At 41.3% G+C, this 7,639-nt stretch overlaps 1 non-coding gene across 1 annotated transcript; it reads left to right on the forward strand.

The window, feature by feature from the left end:
• The first annotated feature begins 942 nt into the window (after positions 1-942).
• On the forward strand, positions 943-1,105 carry LOC140211762 (U1 spliceosomal RNA). The gene has a single exon (XR_011889575.1). It is a non-coding gene; the product is annotated as a U1 spliceosomal RNA (small nuclear RNA).
• Positions 1,106-7,639: the final 6,534 nt, after the last annotated feature.

The following is a 7,639-nucleotide window of genomic DNA, read 5'->3' on the forward strand; positions in this document are numbered from 1 at the left end:
GTGCATGCGTGACCGCGGATGTGATGTGCACATGCACGTACGTGCCGATTTTTTTCCCCACAAATCAGTTTTGCCTTCATCTTCCCAACTATACTGTACATACATTATTTCTACATTATATAGGCTGTGTATTTATCATATCATTCCTGCTTTTACTACATATTAGTGTTGTTTATTTCTGGTTTTATGTGTTATTTGGTATGATTTGGTAGGTTGTTTTTTGGGTCTGGGAACGCTCAAAATTTTTTCCCATATAAATTAATGGTAATTGCTTCTTCGCTTCACGCCATTTTGGCATGAAAGCTTTCATAGGAACGCTCTACCTTAGCAGGGGAAATACGGGACAAGGGCGGTCCCATATGGGACAAACCAATTTAGCCCAATGTACGGGATGTCCCGACAAATACGGGACAGTTGGCAACCCGATGTTCAAGTTCAACAGTGTGTGACAGGGAATGAGGAAAGGTGCGGCCTGGTACCAGTCCGTGGCCCGGTGGTTGAGGACCGCTGATCTACAGGTATGTTGATTTTGCTAAAGTCAGTTATTGGTTTCTAAATAATCAGTTATTAATTTCTTTGAGCAGACTTTCCTTTGCAATAAAATAGCTTCTCATGTTGGAGCGTTTTTCCTTTTGGGTATTTGTTTTAGAGGGACATAAATTTGTTGTAAATTATTGACTAATTGCTGAAATATTTATTTGATATATCTAACATTCACTCTGTTGGACATTTGCACCTGTTCTCTCATAGTTCCTCCTTGCTATTCTTCAATAGTCAGGAAAAGATGACAACGGTCAATAGGAAGTGCATTCACTATTATCAGAAGTTTATCCACCAGATGGTAAATATGCATTTTTGGATTTGGCAGCTATGGAAGAAAAGTTGAGCAAAAGAGTATGTTGCATTTATATATCACCAGTCATCTGAAAGTATTTCCTGTTAGATCTTACCTGGCAAGGGAGAGACAGTGATCAAAAAGACGGTTCTCCCAGGATGAGGCTATCCCATTGCACTTCGGTGTGCTGACGCCTGTGATGTCCCCAAATGCGGGATACTTGACTGCAAAAGTTGTGGTAGTGGGAGACAGCGTTCACGTTCATTTTATTTTATTTCAGCTAGGCATTTGATAAGGTAGCCCATGCAAGGCTTATTGAGAAAGTAAGGAAGCATGGGATCCAAGGGGACCTTGCTTTGTGGATCCAGAATTGACTTGCCCACAGAAGGCAAAGAGTGGTTGCGGACGGGTCATATTCTGCATGGAGGTTGGTGACCAGTGGTGTGCCTCAGGGATCTGCTCTGGGACCCCTTCTCTTTGTGATTTTATAAATAAGCTGGATGAGGAAGTGGAATGATGGGTTAGTAAATTTGCTGATGACACAAAGGTTGGGTGTGTTGTGGATAGTGTGGAGGGCTGTCAGATGTTACAGTGGAACATCGATAGGGTGCAAAACTGGGCTAAGAAGTGGCAGATGGAGTTCAACCCAGATAAGTGTGAGGTGGTTCATTTTGGTAGGTCAAATATGATGGCAGAATGTAGTATTAATGGTAAGACACTTGACAGTGTGGAGGATCAGAGGGATCTTGGGGTCTGTGTCAATAGGACACTCAAGGCTGCTGCGCTGGTTGACTTTGTGGTTAAGAAGGCATACGGTGCATTGGCCTTCATCAACCGTGGGATTGAGTTTAAGAGCCGAGAGGTCATTTACAGCTGTATAGTACCCTGGTCAGACCCCACTTGGAGTACTGTGCTCAGTTCTGGTCACCTCACTACAGGAAGGATGTGGAAACTATAGAAAGGGTTCAGAGGAGATTTACAAGGATGTTGCTTGGATTGGGGAGCATGCCTTATGAGAATAGGTTGAGTAAACTCGGCCTTTTTTCCTTGGAGTGACGGAGGATGAGAGGTGACCTGATAGAGGTGTATAAGATGATGAGAGGCATTGATTGTGTAAATAGTTAGAGGCTTTTCCCCAGGGCTGAAAAATGGCTAACATGAGAGGGCACAGTTTTAAGGTGTTTGGAAGTAGGTACGGGGGGGATGTCAGGGGTAAGTTTTTTTACACAGAGAGTGGTGAGTGCGTAGAATGGGCTTCCGGCGACTGTGATGGAAGAGGATACAACAGAATCTTTTAAGAGGCTCCTTGATAGGTACATGGAGCTTAGAAAAATAGAGGGCTATGGGTAACCCTAGGTAATTTCTACAGTAAGGGCATGTTTGACACAGCATTGTGGGCTGCAGGGCCTGTATTGTGCTGTAGGTTTTCTATGTTCCTATGTTTCTAATCTGTTGATTGAAATATGGACACTATCCAACAATAAAACTTTGATGGTCTAGCCTTCTCTCTCTTAAATCAATCATTCAAATATAATCCATGTTATCTCCAACCAGACCTCTGTCAAAGTACTAATCAGGTATCACTTAAGGTTTAGTATGCAGCAGATAATTAGGAGTTAGCATCAGGGAAGACATCATAAGTCAAGAAAGAACTTACTGTCATGTAAGCACAGGCACAATGAAAAACTAACGTGCAGAGGCATCACAGAGACATCATTCACAAGAAAAACATAAATTATACTAAATTATACAAGAACAAGCACAATTAGAACCCAAAAAAGTGCCGATGTCCATTGTAGTGCAGCATGATCAAAGTAATCAGAGTTGCTATACTGAGGTAGTAGTTACGGTTGTGCAACGTGGTTCAAGAACAGAATGATTGAAGGGAAGTAACTGTTCTTGAACTTACATTTTGGGTCTTCAGGTTTCTGTGCATACTCCCCAATGATAGCTGCAGGAAAATGGAATAGCCCAGGTGGTGGGGATCTTTGATGATACGTTGATGTAACCTTCCTGAGTAAAAAGTACTTTCTATGTTTATGTATCTTTACGGTTGTCACCTTAATATTGCTGGGCTTTAACCAAGCTGTCCTGTAGCTTTCCTCGTATTCAGAAACATCCTCAAAAATCTTTTGTGTGTAATCAACTGCTTTACTCCAATCAGTTTGTAATGGGGCCTGTTCTTCCAACGACCTCTTAATAGCAACCCAACCATCTTCTGTATCTTTTTTATCATCTCCCATGTTGGCATCAACTCAACTGTCTGGTATGCTGAGAAGACAACATAGTAGCCAAAATTTGGATGTCATCGTATGGCTGCAGTTTGTATATGTTCTTAATATGTTGAAGCTCAGCCTAAGACTTTAAATTTCTTTTTTTAGGATGTGGAATTTCTTTGGACCATTTATAAATATTTTCTGGTTCAGGTGGTTGATGAAAAAACACCTATCTCTTATCATAAGTTCCATCTTCAGTCCTGCGTGTCTTCACTTTCTTGGTCTGTATTGGAGCAAACCGTGACGTGGCTGCTAATCCTATTGTTTCATCACTGTCATCCTCACCTGAGTCCCTAGAGGTCAGTGTAGAGTTCCTGTCGTGTCCATGCTGTAGTTCTGCGGTGTTCGGATGATGGCGCTGTCTCGGAGGACTGTCCAATGTAAGGAGTGTTTCCCAAGGAGGAATGTCACTGGCAGGATTGCCCTCTTGAGGTCCCTGCTGTGTTTTCTGATAGTACTTCAGTTTACTTTGCAGTTCTGTACAGTGCACTTTGATTCAATTGTGCTTATCATGTATTTTAACTCGTTTGGTTAATGCAAAGATTTGCTCTTTATATTTTTTAATGTCTCTAAAATACTGTTTTTGTAATTTATCACAGCTTTCCCTTTCATTTTCCACTTGTTCAGTTAACTTTTTCACTCGTCCTGCCAAGTCGTAAATTATGTTTTCCAACAGACCAAGTATTCGCTTAAACTCACAGTTCTGATTTTCCAACCTAGCACACTTGTGTTTCCATAACTCTGATAATACTGCTAAAGTCCAGCCAGTCGCTTCCTTTCCTGAAGACATTCTCTGGATCTTATCCCATACCTTTACGATGTTGGGTAAGAGCCACGTTTTCATTAGAATCCAATGAACCAGGATCAACACTTGCAGCTCTCTGCTCCCTATGCTTGATGCTGCACACCACCATAACTGTGACTAGGAAACCCACATGAGTGTGTACACTACACTGGGATAAGGATGGAACAGAGAGAAAATTGGATTTCAAGTCCAGATCCAAGCTCAAAAGAATTAAAGGGCAGTGCATGATGATGATTACTTTAAGCCTCTTAACTGTTCAAGTGGGAATTTTCAAGGACAGACCAGTTTTAATCAGGATTTTTATGTTTACTATAAATTCTGGTGCAAAATGGATGGAGATGTTAATGTTATTGTTAAATGAGTGGTTAAAATCAAGAGCAAGACCTCTGAGTATTTGTTCCAATCAAACTACTGTAGAAAAGCAATCTGAGAAGCGGAGATAAGCTCCAGTACTCTGGAAGCTCACCAAGCACAACAAAAGACAAAAACTGCTTCATTTGATGGAGTAGAGAACCACTTTAATTTAGTACTTCTGTGGATTGTAAAAAAATTTCACTCAAGAGTAGGAACTGAAGGCCAAGTAAGATGTTTATGTAGCAGTGTCAAAAAGTGTGACTTGTCAAATTAATGTGGAGTTTAACAGGGAAGCAAATTCAATTTAAATTATGAAAAGTGTAACATTCAAACATGCATGCAAAATAGGTACGTTGGTGGAGATGATTGTTCTGAAAACACCAAAGGATTTTAGTTGGTGTACAGTGTCAGTGTTAATGCATTATAACGGCAACAGCAATCGCAACAAATGCAAGCCGAAGATGAGTGAGTGAGAGTGTGTACAAAAGGTGAGGCTATAGAAGTGGCTACCACAAATCTCCTGGAAATTATCAATCACAAGTACGCTAGTTTAGAGAAGCAAAATAATTCAGCTATAAAAAAAAGGATAAAGCATATGAACATTGATTTCTTGAACTTCCTGTAATGACCCCCCCACCTTTCACCATTCCCCATCCCCTTTTCCCTCTCTCACCTTATCGCCTTGCCTACCCATCACCTCCCTCTGGTGCTCCTCCCCCCTTTTCTTCCATGGCCTTCTGTCCTCTCCTATCAGACTTTCCCCTTCTCCAGCCCTGCATCTTTTTCACCAGTCAACTTTCCAGCACTTTACTTCATCCCTTCCCCTCCCGGTTTCACTTATCTCCCTGTGTTTCTCTCTCCCCTCCACCCCCTCCCCACCTTCTAAATCTACCCCTCATCTTTTTTTCTCCAGTCCTGCTGCCGAAACCTCTACTATACTCTTTTCCATAGATGCTACCTGGCCTGCTGAGTTCCTCCAGCATTTAATGTGTGTTGCAAGCATACAGCTAGATCCAAGGTGGAAATCCGGAATTCTGTCAGGCAAGTAGGTTTCTAGTTGAAGAACAAAACTGGAAGCAGAAAGCTACAATGAAAATATTGTGTGATATTGAAAGTAATGAGAAATATGAATAGCAAAGCCTAAAAAGCATATGTGTGATGACTAGCACAATTGTAAAATTAAAATGAATGTTAGTTATCAGTATGAACAGTGAGACGCAGGGTGACTGTAGGGCCAACAGCAGGAGACTTTATCTTGGCCCCCACCCTTGAGAGGGATACTGATTCGGATGATGAGGACCTGGATGTGTGGTATATGCTGCCTTTTGCTAACTCCCCATTGACTGAGGAAGAGAGTCCCAGCCCTTCTCCTGCTGAGTCAGGTGAAATTGTGGGGGCTATCTGTGGACAGCCTGGGTTGCAGCATGACCATGTAATGGATGAAGCAGAGCTTGGCCACGGGACAGAGTGGTCCGAGTTGCAGGAGGGCACAAGTGAGAGACTGGGGGAGGCCTCGTCAGGTAGATCAGAAGTATCCCCAGTAGTGTCAGAACGTGAAGAGTTAAGTGAGGGGCAACAGAGGTCTCAGAGAATTATGAGACCACTGGATAGGCTGGCCTATGTAGCACTGGGAGAACAGAGTGTGGTCCCTACTGCTTTGGGGAACTATGTCACTACCTTTTACACCTGGGTTGGATTTTGTGTTTTACAGGAAGGGTTGGCAGATTATCTCAACGTCATGAGGACATGACTAAATTTGGTGGGGGGAAGTGCAACGCTCTGTAAGGTTTCCCTGTTAATGTAATGGTTTCTCTGTAAGGTTTCACTCCTAATGTAATGGTTTCTCTGTAAGGTTTCACTCCTAATGTAATGGTTTCTCTGTAGCAGCAGTGTCTGGTTTATGACTAGAGATAACAGGGGCTTTGGAATGTGTGCCATTCAATGAGAGGCATGTTGTTTCTTCTTGTGTGTCTGAGAGAAGGTATTCGCGAGCTTTTTGTTGGCTAGAGATGAAGGGAGAGGACTGAATGTCCTGAGGGAAGATGAGAGCAGAGCTAGATTTCACATCCACTCAGAATACTAAGAGCCATCTGAAGGCTGCTGCATTACAGTCTGTCAGTCTTTGAACTATGCCCAACCAATGTATTGAACATTATAAAATAGTTCAGGCTCTGTTAAGCCACTTTGATGGCTAACTTCTACAATACTCTGAAAAGTGAAGAAATCAGATGTAAACTTCTTTTATCACATATCTTCACCTCACACAATAATGACATGAGACTCACATTCATTTATAGAATCATAGGCTAGACATTATTACATAATCTTACCACCATATGGTTGCAATAATTTAAATGTAAGTATAAGGGAAAATCCAGAGCAGGAGTTTAAGCTGTAATGAATTTTAATGATTGGACTGTGTTAGTTCAGTCCCAAGCTTCAGTCAACTTCAATTTGTCTTGCTTTGTTCAGTAAGAAACTTACATTTTCTAAGTGAGGAAAAAGAATAGGGAGTAACTTGATGCTAGTACTTTAATCAATACCTGACCTTAACATTTGGCACAGCCAGAGAATCAAAGAGATTTGCTGGTCATTGTCTCTGGTGAATATACAAAATAAGTTGCATTTGAGAGTTGAAAAATTGGGTAGAGATCTGTATTTCCTCTGAGTCAGTACCCCCAAACAAGCTAAAGGAGTGTACACAGAAACCCGTTCAGAAATTAATTTTAATGCTATATTGTAATGGAGTATCATGGTAATGAACACACTTCCTGTGATTCTACCGGGGATTGTGTTCAACCTCAAGCTCATGAAATATAAAATCATTTAATACTGTTTATGAAAAAAATTGTCTTCTACCTTATCTCTTATTTCCAGTGCTTTATTGTCTTTGTTTGGCAAGTTTTTGCAATATATATATATAATTCAAGTCAGCATCTGCTTCTGTTAACTTTGGAAGTGTGGAGCAGGATTAAAAAGGTCAGACTAGATCACTAAATTCATACTCTCGATTAACTTGGATTTTGGAGAACTGGCTTTCCAAGTACTGAAACTCTCGAAAAATACAGAATTACGTTTTGCCATCTGGTTCGCAGTCCTACCTGGGAAAGTGGAAGTTGCCATACTTCTGTGTAATTATGTACACACTAGAGATTCTACAGATGTGGTAAATCTTGAGCAACACCTACAAAATACTGGAGGAACTCAGCAATTCAAGCAGCATCTATGGAGGAAAATAAACAGTCGACATCTCAGGCCAAGACACTCTATGTGTATATCCTTACCAAGCTGCAACTGGTCCTGTGGGGGAAGATGTCATTCTTCAGCTGAATAGAATGCCAATCATACCCCAGCAAGACTAATACATTC

This window comes from Mobula birostris, chromosome 17 (genome assembly GCF_030028105.1).
Source record: "Mobula birostris isolate sMobBir1 chromosome 17, sMobBir1.hap1, whole genome shotgun sequence".
In the NCBI taxonomy this organism is placed as follows: Eukaryota; Metazoa; Chordata; class Chondrichthyes; order Myliobatiformes; family Myliobatidae; genus Mobula; species Mobula birostris.